Source organism: Entelurus aequoreus, linkage group LG13, assembly GCF_033978785.1.
Source record: "Entelurus aequoreus isolate RoL-2023_Sb linkage group LG13, RoL_Eaeq_v1.1, whole genome shotgun sequence".
NCBI classification, from domain to species: domain Eukaryota; kingdom Metazoa; phylum Chordata; class Actinopteri; order Syngnathiformes; family Syngnathidae; genus Entelurus; species Entelurus aequoreus.
In genome coordinates, this window is record NC_084743.1 from 650,486 (window position 1) to 671,746 (window position 21,261).

The window sequence follows — 21,261 nt, forward strand, 5'->3', positions numbered from 1 at the left end:
TTTAAACACATTGTAAATAGGAGTTTGAGGGAGATCAAGGCATATATCTTTTTGCCTTGATGTGGAGGGTGTCAGCCCCGCCCCCTTCCTGCTCAAAACCTCCTCCATTCCTGAGACAGGCACATCTCCCTCACAGCGCTCGATGAGAGGACATCACGCTGCAGAGAAAACATGGAGAAGCCAAAGCCAGCCTGATGAGGCTTGACAAGCCGAAACGCGTCGCTGGAATCAGGTCCAACAATGTGTTTGACATCACATCTAATGCTTTTGTGATTTCTTTCTTGCAGGGTGCCCTGAGGGCCTACCGTTGGAGCTTGACGTTACCGGCACGGGCTGAAGCAGGACAGTGCATCCTTGCCCATCCCCCTTCCCCTAACCCTAACCCAACAACACCTAACCCTAACCCTAACCCTAACCCCTAACCCCTAACCCCTAAAATTAGTTTTTAAAATTAGTTTTTAAAATTAGTTTTTAAATTGTTTACACAATGGCCTCCCAGCCGGCCAAAACAAAAAATGGCCTCCCAGCCGGCCAAACAAACAAAGGCCAAAACAGACTGCCAATGCTACTTCGAAGGCTGTGCTACTGGCTGCAAAGCATTGCACTTTCAAATACAACAATTAGTAGAGAGGAGTGTTGCACATATACATACATACATACAAGAAATACTTGAATTTGCACTGATATTCAAGTATTTCTTTTATTTATATACATACACAAAAGAAATAATTGAATTTGCACTGATATTCAAGTATTTTTTATTTACATATACGCAAAAGAAATACTTAAATTTGCACTGATATTCAAGTATTTATTTTATTTACATATACGCAAAAGAAATACTTGAATTTGCACTGATATTCAAGTATTTATTTCATTTATATACATACGCAAAAGAAATACTTGAATTTGCACTGATATTCAAGTATTTATTTTATTTACATATACGCAAAAGAAATACTTGAATTTGCACTGATATTCAAGTATTTTTTATTTATATATATACGCAAAATAAATACTTGAATTTGCACTGAAATTCAAGTATTTTTTATTTATATACATACGCAAAAGAAATACTTGAATTTGCACTGATATTCAAGTATTTATTTTATTTATATACATACGCAAAAGAAATACTTGAATTTGCACTGATATTCAAGTATTTTTTATTTACATATACGCAAAAGAAATATTTGAATTTGCACTGATATTCAAGTATTTATTTCATTTATATACATACGCAAAAGAAATACTTGAATTTGCACTGATATTCAAGTATTTTTTATTTACATATACGCAAAAGAAATACTTGAATTTGCACTGATATTCAAGTATTTTTTATTTATATATATACGCAAAATAAATACTTGAATTTGCACTGAAATTCAAGTATTTTTTATTTATATACATACGCAAAAGAAATACTTGAATTTGCACTGAAATTCAAGTATTTTTTATTTATATACATACGCAAAAGAAATACTTGAATTTGCACTGATATTCAAGTATTTTTTATTTACATATACGCAAAAGAAATACATGAATTTGCACTGATATTCAAGTATTTCTTTTATTTACATATACGCAAAAGAAATACTTGAATTTGCACTGATATTCAAGTATTTATTTTATTTATATACATACGCAAAAGAAATACTTGAATTTGCACTGATATTCAAGTATTTATCTTATTTACATATACGCAAAAGAAATACTTGAATTTGCACTGATATTCAAGTATTTATTTCATTTATATACATACGCAAAAGAAATACTTGAATTTGCACTGATATTCAAGTATTTATTTTATTTACATATACGCAAAAGAAATACTTGAATTTGCACTGATATTCAAGTATTTATTTCATTTATATACATACGCAAAAGAAATACTTGAATTTGCACTGATATTCAAGTATTTTTTATTTATATATATACGCAAAAGAAATACTTGAATTTGCACTGAAATTCAAGTATTTTTTATTTATATACATACGCAAAAGAAATACTTGAATTTGCACTGATATTCAAGTATTTTTTATTTACATATACGCAAAAGAAATACTTGAATTTGCACTGATATTCAAGTATTTATTTCATTTATATACATACGCAAAAGAAATACTTGAATTTGCACTGATATTCAAGTATTTTTTATTTACATATACGCAAAAGAAATACTTGAATTTGCACTGATATTCAAGTATTTTTTATTTATATATATACGCAAAAGAAATACTTGAATTTGCACTGATATTCAAGTATTTTTTATTTACATATACGCAAAAGAAATACTTGAATTTGCACTGATATTCAAGTATTTCTTTTATTTACATATACGCAAAAGAAATACTTGAATTTGCACTGATATTCAAGTATTTATTTTATTTATATACATACGCAAAAGAAATACTTGAATTTGCACTGATATTCAAGTATTTTTTATTTATATACATACGCAATAAATACTTGAATTTGCACTGATATTCAAGTATTTTTTATTTATATATATATATACGCAAAAGAAATACTTGAATTTGCACTGATATTCAAGTATTTATTTTATTTACATATACGCAAAAGAAATACTTGAATTTGCACTGATATTCAAGTATTTTTTATTTATATATATATACGCAAAAGAAATACTTGAATTTGCACTGATATTCAAGTATTTTTTATTTACATATACACAAGAAATACTTGAATTTGCACTGATATTAAAGTATTTTTTATTTATATATATACGCAAAAGAAATACTTGAATTTGCACTGAAATTCAAGTATTTTTTATTTATATACATACACAAAAGAAATACTTGAATTTGCACTGATATTCAAGTATTTTTTATTTACATATACGCAAAAGAAATACTTGAATATCAGTGCAAATTCAAGTATTTCTTTTATTTACATATACGCAAAAGAAATACTTGAATTTGCACTGATATTCAAGTATTTATTTTATTTATATACATACGCAAAAGAAATACTTGAATTTGCACTGATATTCAAGTATTTTTTATTTACATATACGCAAAAGAAATACTTGAATTTGCACTGATATTCAAGTATTTTTTATTTATATACATACGCAAGAAATACTTGAATTTACACTGATATTCAAGTATTTTTTATTTATATATATATACGCAAAAGAAATACTTGAATTTGCACTGATATTCAAGTATTTTTTATTTACATATACACAAAAGAAATACTTGAATTTGCACTGATATTCAAGTATTTTTTATTTATATACATACGCAAAAGAAATACTTGAATTTGCACTGAAATTCAAGTATTTTTTATTTATATACATACGCAGAAGAAATACTTGAATTTGCACTGAAATTCAAGTATTTTTTATTTATATACATACGCAAAAGAAATACTTGAATTTGCACTGATATTCAAGTATTTTTTATTTACATATACGCAAAAGAAATACTTGAATTTGCACTGATATTCAAGTATTTCTTTTATTTACATACACGCAAAAGAAATACTTGAATTTGCACTGATATTCAAGTATTTTTTATTTACATATACGCAAAAGAAATACTTGAATTTGCACTGATATTCAAGTATTTTTTATTTATATATATACGCAAAAGAAATACTTGAATTTGCACTGATATTCAAGTATTTTTTATTTACATATACGCAAAAGAAATACTTGAATTTGCACTGATATTCAAGTATTTCTTTTATTTACATATACGCAAAAGAAATACTTGAATTTGCACTGATATTCAAGTATTTATTTTATTTATATACATACGCAAAAGAAATACTTGAATTTGCACTGATATTCAAGTATTTTTTATTTATATACATACGCAAAAGAAATACTTGAATTTGCACTGATATTCAAGTATTTTTTATTTACATATACGCAAAAGAAATACTTGAATTTGCACTGATATTCAAGTATTTCTTTTATTTACATATACGCAAAAGAAATACTTGAATTTGCACTGATATTCAAGTATTTATTTTATTTATATACATACGCAAAAGAAATACTTGAATTTGCACTGATATTCAAGTATTTTTTATTTACATATACGCAAAAGAAATACTTGAATTTGCACTGATATTCAAGTATTTTTTATTTATATACATATGCAAGAAATACTTGAATTTGCACTGATATTCAAGTATTTCTTTTATTGATATATATACACACAAAATAAATACTTGAATTTGCACTGATATTCAAGTATTTTTTATTTACATATACGCAAAAGAAATACTTGAATTTGCACTGATATTCAAGTATTTTTTATTTACATATACGCAAAAGAAATACTTGAATTTGCACTGATATTCAAGTATTTTTTATTTATATATATATACGCAAAAGAAATACTTGAATTTGCACTGATATTCAAGTATTTTTTATTTACATATACACAAAAGAAATACTTGAATTTGCACTGATATTCAAGTATTTTTTATTTATATATATACGCAAAAGAAATACTTGAATTTGCACTGAAATTCAAGTATTTTTTATTTATATACATACGCAAAAGAAATACTTGAATTTGCACTGATATTCAAGTATTTTTTATTTACATATACGCAAAAGAAATACTTGAATTTGCACTGATATTCAAGTATTTTTTATTTACATATACGCAAAAGAAATACTTGAATTTGCACTGATATTCAAGTATTTCTTTTATTTACATATACGCAAAAGAAATACTTGAATTTGCACTGATATTCAAGTATTTATTTTATTTATATACATATGCAAAAGAAATACTTGAATTTGCACTGATATTCAAGTATTTTTTATTTACATATACACAAAAGAAATACTTGAATTTGCACTGATATTCAAGTATTTTTTATTTATATATATACGCAAAAGAAATACTTGAATTTGCACTGAAATTCAAGTATTTTTTATTTATATACATACGCAAAAGAAATACTTGAATTTGCACTGATATTCAAGTATTTTTTATTTACATATACGCAAAAGAAATACTTGAATTTGCACTGATATTCAAGTATTTATTTTATTTATATACATACGCAAAAGAAATACTTGAATTTGCACTGATATTCAAGTATTTTTTATTTACGTATACGCAAAAGAAATACTTGAATTTGCACTGATATTCAAGTGTTTTTTATTTATATACATATGCAAGAAATACTTGAATTTGCACTAATATTCAAGTATTTTTTATTTATATATACGCAAAAGAAATACTTGAATTTGCACTGATATTCAAGTATTTCTTTTATTGATATATATACACACAAAATAAATACTTGAATTTGCACTGATATTCAAGTATTTTTTATTTACATATACGCAAAAGAAATACTTGAATTTGCACTGATATTCAAGTATTTTTTATTTACATATACGCAAAAGAAATACTTGAATTTGCACTGATATTCAAGTATTTTTTATTTATATACATACGCAAGAAATACTTGAATTTGCACTGATATTCAAGTATTTTTTATTTATATATACGCAAAAGAAATACTTGAATTTGCACTGATATTCAAGTATTTTTTATTTACATATACACAAAAGAAATACTTGAATTTGCACTGATATTCAAGTATTTTTTATTTATATATATACGCAAAAGAAATACTTGAATTTGCACTGAAATTCAAGTATTTTTTATTTATATACATACGCAAAAGAAATACTTGAATTTGCACTGATATTCAAGTATTTTTTATTTACATATACGCAAAAGAAATACTTGAATTTGCACTGATATTCAAGTATTTTTTATTTACATATACGCAAAAGAAATATTTGAATTTGCACTGATATTCAAGTATTTATTTCATTTATATACATACGCAAAAGAAATACTTGAATTTGCACTGATATTCAAGTATTTTTTATTTACATATACGCAAAAGAAATACTTGAATTTGCACTGATATTCAAGTATTTTTTATTTATATATATACGCAAAATAAATACTTGAATTTGCACTGAAATTCAAGTATTTTTTATTTATATACATACGCAAAAGAAATACTTGAATTTGCACTGAAATTCAAGTATTTTTTATTTATATACATACGCAAAAGAAATACTTGAATTTGCACTGATATTCAAGTATTTTTTAGTTACATATACGCAAAAGAAATACATGAATTTGCACTGATATTCAAGTATTTCTTTTATTTACATATACGCAAAAGAAATACTTGAATTTGCACTGATATTCAAGTATTTATTTTATTTATATACATACGCAAAAGAAATACTTGAATTTGCACTGATATTCAAGTATTTATCTTATTTACATATACGCAAAAGAAATACTTGAATTTGCACTGATATTCAAGTATTTATTTCATTTATATACATACGCAAAAGAAATACTTGAATTTGCACTGATATTCAAGTATTTATTTTATTTACATATACGCAAAAGAAATACTTGAATTTGCACTGATATTCAAGTATTTATTTCATTTATATACATACGCAAAAGAAATACTTGAATTTGCACTGATATTCAAGTATTTTTTATTTATATATATACGCAAAAGAAATACTTGAATTTGCACTGAAATTCAAGTATTTTTTATTTATATACATACGCAAAAGAAATACTTGAATTTGCACTGATATTCAAGTATTTTTTATTTACATATACGCAAAAGAAATACTTGAATTTGCACTGATATTCAAGTATTTATTTCATTTATATACATACGCAAAAGAAATACTTGAATTTGCACTGATATTCAAGTATTTTTTATTTACATATACGCAAAAGAAATACTTGAATTTGCACTGATATTCAAGTATTTTTTATTTATATATATACGCAAAAGAAATACTTGAATTTGCACTGATATTCAAGTATTTTTTATTTACATATACGCAAAAGAAATACTTGAATTTGCACTGATATTCAAGTATTTCTTTTATTTACATATACGCAAAAGAAATACTTGAATTTGCACTGATATTCAAGTATTTATTTTATTTATATACATACGCAAAAGAAATACTTGAATTTGCACTGATATTCAAGTATTTTTTATTTATATACATACGCAAGAAATACTTGAATTTGCACTGATATTCAAGTATTTTTTATTTATATATATATATACGCAAAAGAAATACTTGAATTTGCACTGATATTCAAGTATTTATTTTATTTACATATACGCAAAAGAAATACTTGAATTTGCACTGATATTCAAGTATTTTTTATTTATATATATATATACGCAAAAGAAATACTTGAATTTGCACTGATATTCAAGTATTTTTTATTTACATATACACAAGAAATACTTGAATTTGCACTGATATTAAAGTATTTTTTATTTATATATATATACGCAAAAGAAATACTTGAATTTGCACTGAAATTCAAGTATTTTTTATTTATATACATACACAAAAGAAATACTTGAATTTGCACTGATATTCAAGTATTTTTTATTTACATATACGCAAAAGAAATACTTGAATATCAGTGCAAATTCAAGTATTTCTTTTATTTACATATACGCAAAAGAAATACTTGAATTTGCACTGATATTCAAGTATTTATTTTATTTATATACATACGCAAAAGAAATACTTGAATTTGCACTGATATTCAAGTATTTTTTATTTACATATACGCAAAAGAAATACTTGAATTTGCACTGATATTCAAGTATTTTTTATTTATATACATACGCAAGAAATACTTGAATTTACACTGATATTCAAGTATTTTTTATTTATATATATATACGCAAAAGAAATACTTGAATTTGCACTGATATTCAAGTATTTTTTATTTACATATACACAAAAGAAATACTTGAATTTGCACTGATATTCAAGTATTTTTTATTTATATACATACGCAAAAGAAATACTTGAATTTGCACTGAAATTCAAGTATTTTTTATTTATATACATACGCAGAAGAAATACTTGAATTTGCACTGAAATTCAAGTATTTTTTATTTATATACATACGCAAAAGAAATACTTGAATTTGCACTGATATTCAAGTATTTTTTATTTACATATACGCAAAAGAAATACTTGAATTTGCACTGATATTCAAGTATTTCTTTTATTTACATATACGCAAAAGAAATACTTGAATTTGCACTGATATTCAAGTATTTTTTATTTACATATACGCAAAAGAAATACTTGAATTTGCACTGATATTCAAGTATTTTTTATTTATATATATACGCAAAAGAAATACTTGAATTTGCACTGATATTCAAGTATTTTTTATTTACATATACGCAAAAGAAATACTTGAATTTGCACTGATATTCAAGTATTTCTTTTATTTACATATACGCAAAAGAAATACTTGAATTTGCACTGATATTCAAGTATTTATTTTATTTATATACATACGCAAAAGAAATACTTGAATTTGCACTGATATTCAAGTATTTTTTATTTATATACATACGCAAAAGAAATACTTGAATTTGCACTGATATTCAAGTATTTTTTATTTACATATACGCAAAAGAAATACTTGAATTTGCACTGATATTCAAGTATTTCTTTTATTTACATATACGCAAAAGAAATACTTGAATTTGCACTGATATTCAAGTATTTATTTTATTTATATACATACGCAAAAGAAATACTTGAATTTGCACTGATATTCAAGTATTTTTTATTTACATATACGCAAAAGAAATACTTGAATTTGCACTGATATTCAAGTATTTTTTATTTATATACATATGCAAGAAATACTTGAATTTGCACTGATATTCAAGTATTTCTTTTATTGATATATATACACACAAAATAAATACTTGAATTTGCACTGATATTCAAGTATTTTTTATTTACATATACGCAAAAGAAATACTTGAATTTGCACTGATATTCAAGTATTTTTTATTTACATATACGCAAAAGAAATACTTGAATTTGCACTGATATTCAAGTATTTTTTATTTATATATATATACGCAAAAGAAATACTTGAATTTGCACTGATATTCAAGTATTTTTTATTTACATATACACAAAAGAAATACTTGAATTTGCACTGATATTCAAGTATTTTTTATTTATATATATACGCAAAAGAAATACTTGAATTTGCACTGAAATTCAAGTATTTTTTATTTATATACATACGCAAAAGAAATACTTGAATTTGCACTGATATTCAAGTATTTTTTATTTACATATACGCAAAAGAAATACTTGAATTTGCACTGATATTCAAGTATTTTTTATTTACATATACGCAAAAGAAATACTTGAATTTGCACTGATATTCAAGTATTTCTTTTATTTACATATACGCAAAAGAAATACTTGAATTTGCACTGATATTCAAGTATTTATTTTATTTATATACATATGCAAAAGAAATACTTGAATTTGCACTGATATTCAAGTATTTTTTATTTACATATACACAAAAGAAATACTTGAATTTGCACTGATATTCAAGTATTTTTTATTTATATATATACGCAAAAGAAATACTTGAATTTGCACTGAAATTCAAGTATTTTTTATTTATATACATACGCAAAAGAAATACTTGAATTTGCACTGATATTCAAGTATTTTTTATTTACATATACGCAAAAGAAATACTTGAATTTGCACTGATATTCAAGTATTTCTTTTATTTACATATACGCAAAAGAAATACTTGAATTTGCACTGATATTCAAGTATTTATTTTATTTATATACATACGCAAAAGAAATACTTGAATTTGCACTGATATTCAAGTATTTTTTATTTACGTATACGCAAAAGAAATACTTGAATTTGCACTGATATTCAAGTGTTTTTTATTTATATACATATGCAAGAAATACTTGAATTTGCACTAATATTCAAGTATTTTTTATTTATATATACGCAAAAGAAATACTTGAATTTGCACTGATATTCAAGTATTTCTTTTATTGATATATATACACACAAAATAAATACTTGAATTTGCACTGATATTCAAGTATTTTTTATTTACATATACGCAAAAGAAATACTTGAATTTGCACTGATATTCAAGTATTTTTTATTTACATATACGCAAAAGAAATACTTGAATTTGCACTGATATTCAAGTATTTTTTATTTATATACATACGCAAGAAATACTTGAATTTGCACTGATATTCAAGTATTTTTTATTTATATATACGCAAAAGAAATACTTGAATTTGCACTGATATTCAAGTATTTTTTATTTACATATACACAAAAGAAATACTTGAATTTGCACTGATATTCAAGTATTTTTTATTTATATATATACGCAAAAGAAATACTTGAATTTGCACTGAAATTCAAGTATTTTTTATTTATATACATACGCAAAAGAAATACTTGAATTTGCACTGATATTCAAGTATTTTTTATTTACATATACGCAAAAGAAATACTTGAATTTGCACTGATATTCAAGTATTTATTTTATTTACATATACGCAAAAGAAATACTTGAATTTGCACTGATATTCAAGTATTTATTTTATTTATATACATACGCAAAAGAAATACTTGAATTTGCACTGATATTCAAGTATTTTTTATTTACATATACGCAAAAGAAATACTTGAATTTGCACTGATATTCAAGTATTTTTTATTTATATACATATGCAAGAAATACTTGAATTTGCACTGATATTCAAGTATTTTTTATTTATATATACGCAAAAGAAATACTTGAATTTGCACTGATATTCAAGTATTTATTTTATTGATATACATACACACAAAATAAATACTTGAATTTGCACTGATATTCAAGTATTTTTTATTTACATATACGCAAAAGAAATACTTGAATTTGCACTGATATTCAAGTATTTTTTATTTATATATATATATACGCAAAAGAAATACTTGAATTTGCACTGATATTCAAGTATTTTTTATTTATATACATACGCAAAAGAAATACTTGAATTTGCACTGATATTCAAGTATTTCTTTTATTTATATACATACACAAAAGTAAGGCTGAAACGACGCGTCGACGTAATCTGTTAAGTAAATACGTCGACGCCGTTTTTGTGCGTCGACGCGTCGCATATTTACGTCACACTACCGTCATGGCGGAGCGCAAAGCAGACTGTGCGAGCGAGGGGGAAAAAGCACGCCAAAAGTGGTCAAAAGTGTGGGAGTATTTCAATACACAGCCTAATAATGTTGTTGTATGCACACTGTGTCGAGCGGAAATGGCCTATCATAGCAGCACAACGGCTATGAACGAACATTTGAAAAGAAAACCATCAACCCTCAACAATTCAATCGTCCGCGTTAGCATACATTGTCATCATTACACAAAAAAATGAATGTCATTTGTATCTGCTAGGGGTGTAACTACGTGTTTTGCATTGAACCGTTTCGGTACGGGGCTTTCGGTTCGGTACGGGGGTGTACCAAACGAGTTTCTAAGCTAAAGCTAACTTTAGCTGCTAAAGTCTTAACAAGCTGCTTTGCTCTTTCTGCCTCTGTCTCAGCACGCAGCATTGTCCCACCCACACAACCATCTGATTGGTACACACGCAGCATTGTCCCACCCACACAACCATCTGATTGGTACACACGCAGCATTATCAGCCAATCAGCAGTGCGTATTCAGAGCGCATGTAGTCAGCGTGGAGCAGATAGGTGTTTAGCAGGTGAGCATCAGGCAGCGGACTCTCCCCAAATGATAATAAACACCTCCCAGTCAACTACTAGTAACATCACTATGAGCCCGTTGACCTTCTAGAAACTTAAACTGAAGCTCAGCTCACTCGCAGTCCTGGTTTGAGGTGAAGGCTAATTAGCTCTCAGTTCCAGCCACATCGACCCCTTCTGAGCATAGACATGCTAACCTTTCTTCATTACAACTGTTAGTCACTCACTGGAATGAGTAGAATTGGTTATTGTGTACTGTGTTGGACTGGATGTTTATTTTGCACATTTTAAAAGCAATACTTAATGTTTACAGTGCTCCAGAATATTTAGATTGGCACTTTTTTTGTATTGGATGTTTCTTTATTTTTGCACATTTTAGCAAATAAGCAATACTTTCACTTTTGTTGAAATGTTTACACGGTTACAGGATATTTCGTTTTGTACTTTTTTGTATTGGATGTTTCTTTATTTTTGCACATTTTAAAGCAAAATAAGCAATACTTTTACTTTTGAAATGCTTATACTATTGCAGAACATTAAGATTTGCACTGGATGTTTACTTTTATATTTGCACATTAAAAAGCAAATAAGCTACTTTTAATTGTGTTAAATGTTAAGTTTTAAATGTTTACATTGTTATAAATGATAAATGGGTTATACTTGTATAGCGCTTTTCTACCTTCAAGGTACTTGGTTACAGAATATTTTGTCATGTTGTTGTCAATGTTGACTGAGTGGCCATACTTTTTTTTTTGTAAATAAAAGCCATGCCTTTTGAAAAAACTGGCCTATATTTTTTTTTTTTCATCTTCATTTTAAATAAAAAAATTAAAAATAGGTAAAAGGAAAAGTAATCTATAGATTAATCGATAGAAAAATAATTGTTAGCTGCAGCCTTACACAAAAAAATACTTGAATTTGCACTGATATTCAAGTATTTCTTTTATTCATATACATACACAAAAGAAATACTTGAATTTGCACTGATATTCAAGTATTTCTTTTATTTATATACATACGCAAAAGAAATATTTGAATTTGCACTGATATTCAAGTATTTATTATTTATATATATACGCAAAATAAATACTTGAATTTGCACTGATAAAGTTTTTTTATTTATATATATATATACACACAAAAGAAATACTTGAATTTGCACTGATATTAAGGCTGAAACGACGCGTCGACGTCATCGGTTACGTAAATACGTCGACGCCGTTTTTGTGCGTCGACGCGTCGCATATTTACGTCACACTACCGTCATGGCGGAGCACAAAGCAGACTGTGCGAGCGGGGGGGAAAACGCACGCCAAAAGTCGTCAAAAGTGTGGGAGTATTTCAATACACAGCCTAATAATGTTGTATGCACACTGTGTCGAGCGGAAATGGCCTATCATAGCAGCACAACGGCTATGAACGAACATTTGAAAAGAAAACCATCAACCATCAACTAGTCAATCGTCCGCGTTAGCATACGTTGTCATCATTACACAAAAACATGAATGTGTCATTTGTATCTGCTAGGGGTGTAACGGTATGTGTTTTGTATTGAACCGTTTCGGTACGGGGCTTTTGGTTCGGTACGGGGGTGTACCGAACGAGTTTCTAAGCTAAAGCTAACTTTAGCTGCTAAAGGCTTAACAAGTTGCTTTGCTCCTCTGCCTCAGCACGCAGCATTGTCCCACCCACACAACCATCTGATTGGTACACACGCAGCATTGTCCCACCCACACAACCATCTGATTGGTACACACGAAGCATTATCAGCCAATCAGCAGTGCGTATTCAGAGCGCATGTAGTCAGCGCTTCAGCGTGGAGCAGATAGGTGTTTAGCAGGAGAGCATCAGGCAGCGGACTCTCCCCAAATGATAATAAAACACCTCCCAGTCAACTACTAGTAACATCACTATGAGCCCGTTGACCTACTAGAAACTTAAACTGCAGCTCAGCTCGCTCGCAGTCCTGGTTTGAGGTGAAGGCTAATTACCTCTCAGTTCCAGCCACATCGACCCCTTCTGAGCGCCTATTTTTAGCTGCTGGGAATATTGTAAACAAGAAAAGAACCAGAGCATGTAGACATGCTAACCTTTCTTCATTACAACTGTTAGTCACTCACTGGAATGAGTAGAATTGGTTATTGTGTACTGTGTTGGACTGGATGTTTATTTTGCACATTTTAAAAGCAATACTTAATGTTTACAGTGCTCCAGAATATTTAGATTGGCACTTTTTTGTATTGGATGTTTATCTTTATTTTTGCACATTTTAGCAAATAAGCAATACTTTCACTTTTGTTGAAATGTTTACACTGTTACAGAATATTTCGTTTTGCACTTTTTTGTATTGGATGTTTATCTTTATTTTTGCACATTTTAAAAGCAAAATAAGCAATACTTTTACTTTTGAAATGCTTATACTATTGCAGAATATTAAGATTTGCACTGGATGTTTACTTTTATATTTGCACATTAAAAAGCAAATAAGCTACTTTTAATTTTGTTAAATGTTAAAAGTTTTAAATGTTTACATTGTTACAGAATATTTTGTCATGTTGTCAATGTTGACTGAGTGGCCATACTTTTTTTTTTGTAAATAAAAGCCATGCCTTTTGAAAAAACTGGCCTACTTTTATTTTTTCATCTTCATTTTAAATAAAATAAAATAAAAAATAATCTGTAAAAGGAAAAATAATCTATAGATGAATCAAAAAAATAATCTATAGATTAACCGATTAATCGAACAAATAATCTATAGATTAATCGATAGAAAAATAATCGTTAGCTGCAGCCTTAACTGATATTCAAGTATTTATTTTATTTATATACATACGCAAAAGAAACTTGAATTTGCACTGATATTAAAGTATTTATTTTATTTATATACATACGCAAAAGAAATACTTGAATTTGCACTGATATTCAAGTATTTATTATTTATATATATATACGCAAAATAAATACTTGAATTTGCAATGATATTAAAGTATTTTTATTTATATATATATATATATATATACACACGCAAAAGAAATACTTGAATATCAGTGCAAATTCAAGTATTTCTTTTGCGTATATATATATATATATATATATATATATATATATATATATATATATATATATATAAGAAATACTTGAATTTGCACTGATATTCAAGTATTTCTTATATATACATATACAATCAATCGCTTATTCATATAACCCTAAATCACAAGTGTCTCAAAGGGCTGCACAAGTCACAACGACATCCTCGGTACAGAGCCCTCATAAGGGCAAGGAAAACTCACCCCAGTGGGACGTCTGTGAATGACTTTGAGAAACATTGGAGAGGACCGCATATGAGAGACCAGAAAATACGTTACAGTAATGAAGACGAGACGGAACGAACGCATGAATAATAATCTCAGCGTCGCTAGTGGACAAAATGGAACGAATTTTAGCGATATTACGGAGATGAATGAAGGCCGTTTTAGTAACACTCTTAATGTGTGACTCAAACAAGAGTTGGGTGGAAGATAATACCCAGATTCTTTACAGAGTCACCTTGTGTAATTGTTGTCAAATGTTAAGGTGGTATTATTAAATAAATGTCGGTGTTGAGCAGGACGGATAATCAGCATTTCTGTTTTCTTGCCGTTGAGTTGCAAAAAGTTAGCAGACATCCATTGTTAAATGTCATTAAGACACGCCTCCAGCTGACTACAATCTGGCATGTTGGTCATGTAGAGTTGGGTGTCATCAGCATAAAAGTGAAAGCTAACATGTATGACGTCACCTAGCAGCAGCATGTAGATACTAAACAGTGCAGGGCCAAGAACCGAACCCTGGGGAACTCCGCATGTTACCTTAACTTAGTCTGATGTCACATTGTTATGGGAGACACTGCATCCTGTCAGTAAGATAAGAGTTAAACCAAGACAAGGCTAAGTCTGACATACCAACACGTGTTTTGATTCGTTCTAATAAAATATTATGATGGACGTATGGAAAGCAGCGCTAAGATCAAGAAGCAGCAACATAGATGACTCATCAGAATCCATCGTTAGCAATAGATCATTAGTCATTTTTGTGAGGGCTGTCTCCGTAGAGTGATTTGCCCTGAAACCGGATTGAAAAGGTTCACAGAGATTGTTAGACAGTGTTTGTTTAGCTCCTGTGCAACAATTTTTTCTAGGATTTTCGAAATAAAGGGAAGGTGGGACACCAGTCTGTAGTTTACCATGAGGTCAGGATCGAGGTTATGTCTTTTCAGCAGAGGATGAATAACCGCTTTTTTGAAATACTTGAATTTGCACTGCAAATTCAAGTATTTCTTTTTTTTTATATATATATATATATATATATATATATATATATATATATATATATATATATATATATATATATATATATATATATATATATATATATATATATATATATATATATATATATATATATATATATATATATATATATATATATAATCAATAAAAGAAATACTTGAATTTGCACTGAAATTCAAGTATTTATTTTGATTATATACATATATATATATATATACACATATATATTAAGGCTGAAACGACGCGTCGACGTAGTCGACGTCATCGGTTACGTAAATACGTCGACAATGTTTTTGTGCGTCGACGCGTCGCATATTTACGTCACACTACTGTAATGGCGGAGCGCAAAGCAGACTGTGCGAGCGAGGGGGAAAAAAATCACACCAAAAGTGGTCAAAAGTGTGGGAGTATTTCAATACACAGCCTAATAATGTTGTTGTATGCACACTGTGTCGAGCGGAAATGGCCTATCATAGCAGCACAACGGCTATGAACGAACATTTGAAAAGAAAACCATCAACCATCAACTAGTCAATCGTCCGCGTTAGCATACGTTGTCATCATTACACAAAAACATGAATGTGTCATTTGTATCTGCTAGGGGTGTAACTACGTGTTTTGCATTGAACCGTTTCGGTACGGGGCTTTCGGTTCGGTACGGGGGTGTACCAAACGAGTTTCTAAGCTAAAGCTAACTTTGGCTGCTAAAGTCTTAACAAGTTGCTTTGCTCCTCTGCCTCTGTCTCAGCACGCAGCATTGTCCCACCCACACAACCATCTGATCGAGCACGCAGCAGCACGCAGCAGAGCGTCCTTGCGGATTTCTCAGTTTAACCATTTTTTTTCCTGTTTCTACAATTGGATATTGTGCTTTGAAAACGCCAATGCATGGTCAAGTGAGTGTGCTGGACTAGTGTAGTTTGTGTGGACTTTGCCTACACAAGGCTACTACTTTTTACAACAAGCTACCGAGCTGCTAAACTTTTGCTACAAACACTGCTAACGTGTTACCCTCGGGTGGCTCGTCTCTAAGCCAGTGTCCGAGTGGTAATCAACATGGGAACCAAGAAGAACAAGGAGGACATCGACGAAATTAGAAAGTCGCTTGACTTTCTGACGGAGGAGATGTCTGTTGTGAGTAAACAGCAGAAAACAATCATGGAGCTGGTTGCGGAAGTGAAGACGCTGCGGATCCAGAACGCCGAGAAGGACAAACGACTCGACTTTTTGGAGAGCAGGATAAATGATGTGATTGTATCGGGTCTCCACATAAAACCCCGGTCATACGCGCGGGCGGTGACCGCCGGTAACAACGCGGGGGCGAGCGGTGTCGCCGACGGTGAGCTGGATATCTCAACGGAGCAACAAGTGGCTACCTTTCTACAGTCCAAAGGAATCACACTGGACTGTAACACCATCGAGGCTTGCCATACCCTGCCCAGGAGAAACAACGACAGCAATGACAAACCAGCTGTCATCATAAGGTTTGTAAACCGAAAGCACAAGACCGCACTACTGAGCCAGGGGAGAAAGTTAAAGGGCTCAAACATCTTTCTAAACGAGCACTTAACGAAGCACAACGCAGACATAGCAAAAAAGGCACGCCACCTCAGGAAGCAGGGGAAAATACAGAATACTTGGACCACAAGTTGCAAGATCTTTGTGAAGTTGAACGGAATGAATGCAAAAGTGGTACTCATCAGACGCATGGAGGAGTTAGACAAGTACCAGTAGGGAAGAGCCAAAGGGACTGGCATTCTGGTCTAACTGAACTAAGGTAACAACACACCATGTCACACAACAATATGACTTTCGCTACAATGGGTGACGACAGTCATCTAAAATCAGCGGATAATGGACTATGAACAATTTACTGAATTTAACACATTGGATCACTATGAGCACAACACACTGGACTTGGAACTGGACATTGACCCAGATATAAATTTCTTTTCCAACATTAATAACTCTTGTAAATACTACACTACTGAACAGTATAATCACAACATCAAAGCAGATGGGAAGTTATCTATTATTCACATTAATGGTAGAAGTCTATATACAAACTTTAAATCCATTAAGAACTATTTGTACTCATTCTCACAACCATTCAATATCATAGCAATATCTGAAACTTGGTTCAACAAGGAAAGGGGAATGGACTTTGAGATGGATGGCTATGAACTTACTTATAAAAACAGAATTAACAAGGGTGGAGGAGGAGTAGCAATTTATGTGGATACAAATTTCAATTTCAAGATTGTAGAGGTTATGTCACAGGTAGTTGATAACCTTCTCGAATGCATTACAATTGAGATTTGCATGGAAAACAAAAAAAATATGCTAATCAGTTGTGTATACAGGGCGCCCGATTCAAGTATTGATACTTTTAAGGACTGGATGGGAGGCATGTTCTCAGGAATAGGTAATAAAAATATATTTATATGTGGAGATACTAACATAGATATATTGAAACATAGCAATCATAAAAGCACAGAGTATTTTATAAATACAATACACAGTATGTGCCTACTTCCTTCAATCACTAGACCCAGTAGAATTACATCTCACAGTGCCACTCTCATAGACAACATATTTACCAATGTAATTGATAACAAAATAAGTGGGTTATTAGTCTGCGATATTACCGACCACCTGCCGGTATTTACGGTAATTGATTATGTTTATAAGAATAGGACAGGTAAACAAATATTTAGGCGAATAAAGACAGACAAATCAATTAATATGTTAATACAGGATCTAGTATCACTGAACTGGGATATGATTTATAATGAAAAAGATGTGGACAGTGCTTATAATATATTTTTGGAAATATTTAAGTCAAAGTATGATAAACATTGTCCAATCAAAGAATACAACAAAACAAGAGCATATGATAACTGTCCATGGTTAACGAAAGGTTTGCAAAATGCTTGTAAAAAGAAAAATGCATTATACAGGAATTTTATTAGACAGAGAACCAAAGAAGCTGAGGATAAATATAAAAAATATAAAAATAAGTTAATCAGTATTATAAGGATAAGTAAAAAAAGAATACTACAAGAATAAACTAGAGCGTAATAAAAATATAAAAGGGATATGGAACATATTAAACAGTATAATAAGAGATGGTGTCAAACAAAACAGCTTACCTAAATATTTCAAAGAAGATGATATTGAAAATTGCAATATGGAGGAGGTAGCAGATCGCTTCAATCACTTTTTTGTTAAAGTAGGCCCTGATCTAGAGAGTAAAATTATGGATCGAGGGGTGGAAGGAGAGCATATGGGGGATCTGGTGAAGAGAAATCCATGCTCAATGTTCCTTGAGAGAGTCGAAGAGAAGGAAATATTGGACATAGTAAAAAACTGTAAAAACAAACAATCAACAGATTTTAATGATATTGACATGTCATTGGTCAAACTGGTCATTGAGGGGATTTCTAAGCCACTTACTCACATTTGCAATTTATCGTTTCAAACCGGTTAATTTCCAAATCAAATGAAAATAGCAAAGGTCATTTCACTGTATAAAAATGGTAGCAAACACCTCTTCACAAACTACAGACCTGTCTCACTACTGCCTCAATTTTCAAAAATATTGGAGAAACTTTTTAATAGCAGATTAGATTCATTCCTGGAAAAAAATAATGTACTCTCAGAGAGTCAATATGGTTTTAGAACTAAAAGATCAACTTCTCAGGCATTGATGGAATCCATTGAAAGAATCACAGACGCAATTGATAATCATCAATATGCAATTGGCATCTTCATTGACCTCAGAAAAGCTTTTGACATTATCAATCACAATATATTAATTAATAAACTGGAGAAAATTGGTATAAGAGGTATGGCAATAGACTGGATAAAAAGCTATTTGGACAGACGGAAACAGTTTGTGAAGCTGGGAAACCATAGCTCAAATTGCTTGGACATTGCTTGTGGAGTCCCCCAGGGGTCAGTATTGGGACCAAAACTTTTTACACTGTACATAAATGATATTTGCCAAGTATCCAAGTTGCTGTCTATGGTACTTTTCGCAGATGACACTAATGTATTTTGCTCTGGTGATGATCTAGATACATTACAAAAGAACATAAATGAAGAGTTGTATAAACTGAAATTATGGTTTGACTGGAACAAATTATCTTTGAATGTGAGCAAGACCAAGTTGATGTTCTTTGGCAGGTTCAGGTTAAACACAGTTGAATATAGAAATTGATGGGGTGGCTATTGAGCGAGTGCACAAAATCAAATTCCTTGGTGTAACAATTGACAAGCTCAGCTGGAAAGCACATATTATACATGTCAAATACAAAGTAGCAAGAAGTATAGCAGTCATAAACAAAGCAAAGCAGGTTCTGGATCATAAGTCACTCCACACTCTCTACTGTTCTTTAGTCTTGCCATACTTAAACTACTGTACTGAAGTCTGGGGTAACAATTACAAAAGTTGGTTACAGTCACTAATCATTTTACAAAAAAGAGCAGTAAGGACCATTCACAAGGTCGGCTATCTGGAACACACCAATGCACTATTTCTACAGTCTAAATTATTAAAATTCACCGACATTGTCTCATATCAAACAGCAATAACTATGTACAGGGCTAGGAACCATTTGTTACCACTGAACATTCAAAACATGTTTAGTGAACGTGAGGGGGGGCATAGTTGGAGGAGAGAACTCAATTTTAAAATTCAGATGAGAAATTCCACCATGAAAAGTTTTCGCATTTCCATCACAGGTGTCAAGTTGTGGAACAATCTGAGCGAAGTACATAAGCAAAGTCCAAGCATCAATGTTTTTAAAAGAATGTACAAAAATATATTGTTCACAGGATATAGTGAACTGCACTAAGAGTCAGTGGGTTTGTATGTGTATGTATATGTATACTATGTATACACGCTGTTGTGTCACATTCATAGTTACTTGTTAAATGTGTGTTGTGGATGTACATGTATGTATGTGTATGTGTGTATATATATATATATGTATATATGTATGTGTGTATGTATGTATATATGGGTACGTACTTATGTGTATATGTATTTATATGACATAACATTTTTATATACTATTATTATTATTAAACATACAGTAAGTAATAAGAGGGGTGGGAGTACATAAGTTTTTACTTCTTCTCACTCCTTTTCGGATATGTTTACATTAAATGTTTATTTTCATTTCTTGTTTCTTTTGCTTTTTATTATTACTATTATTATTATTATTATTATTATTGTTGTTTTTGTTATTCATTCTTGAA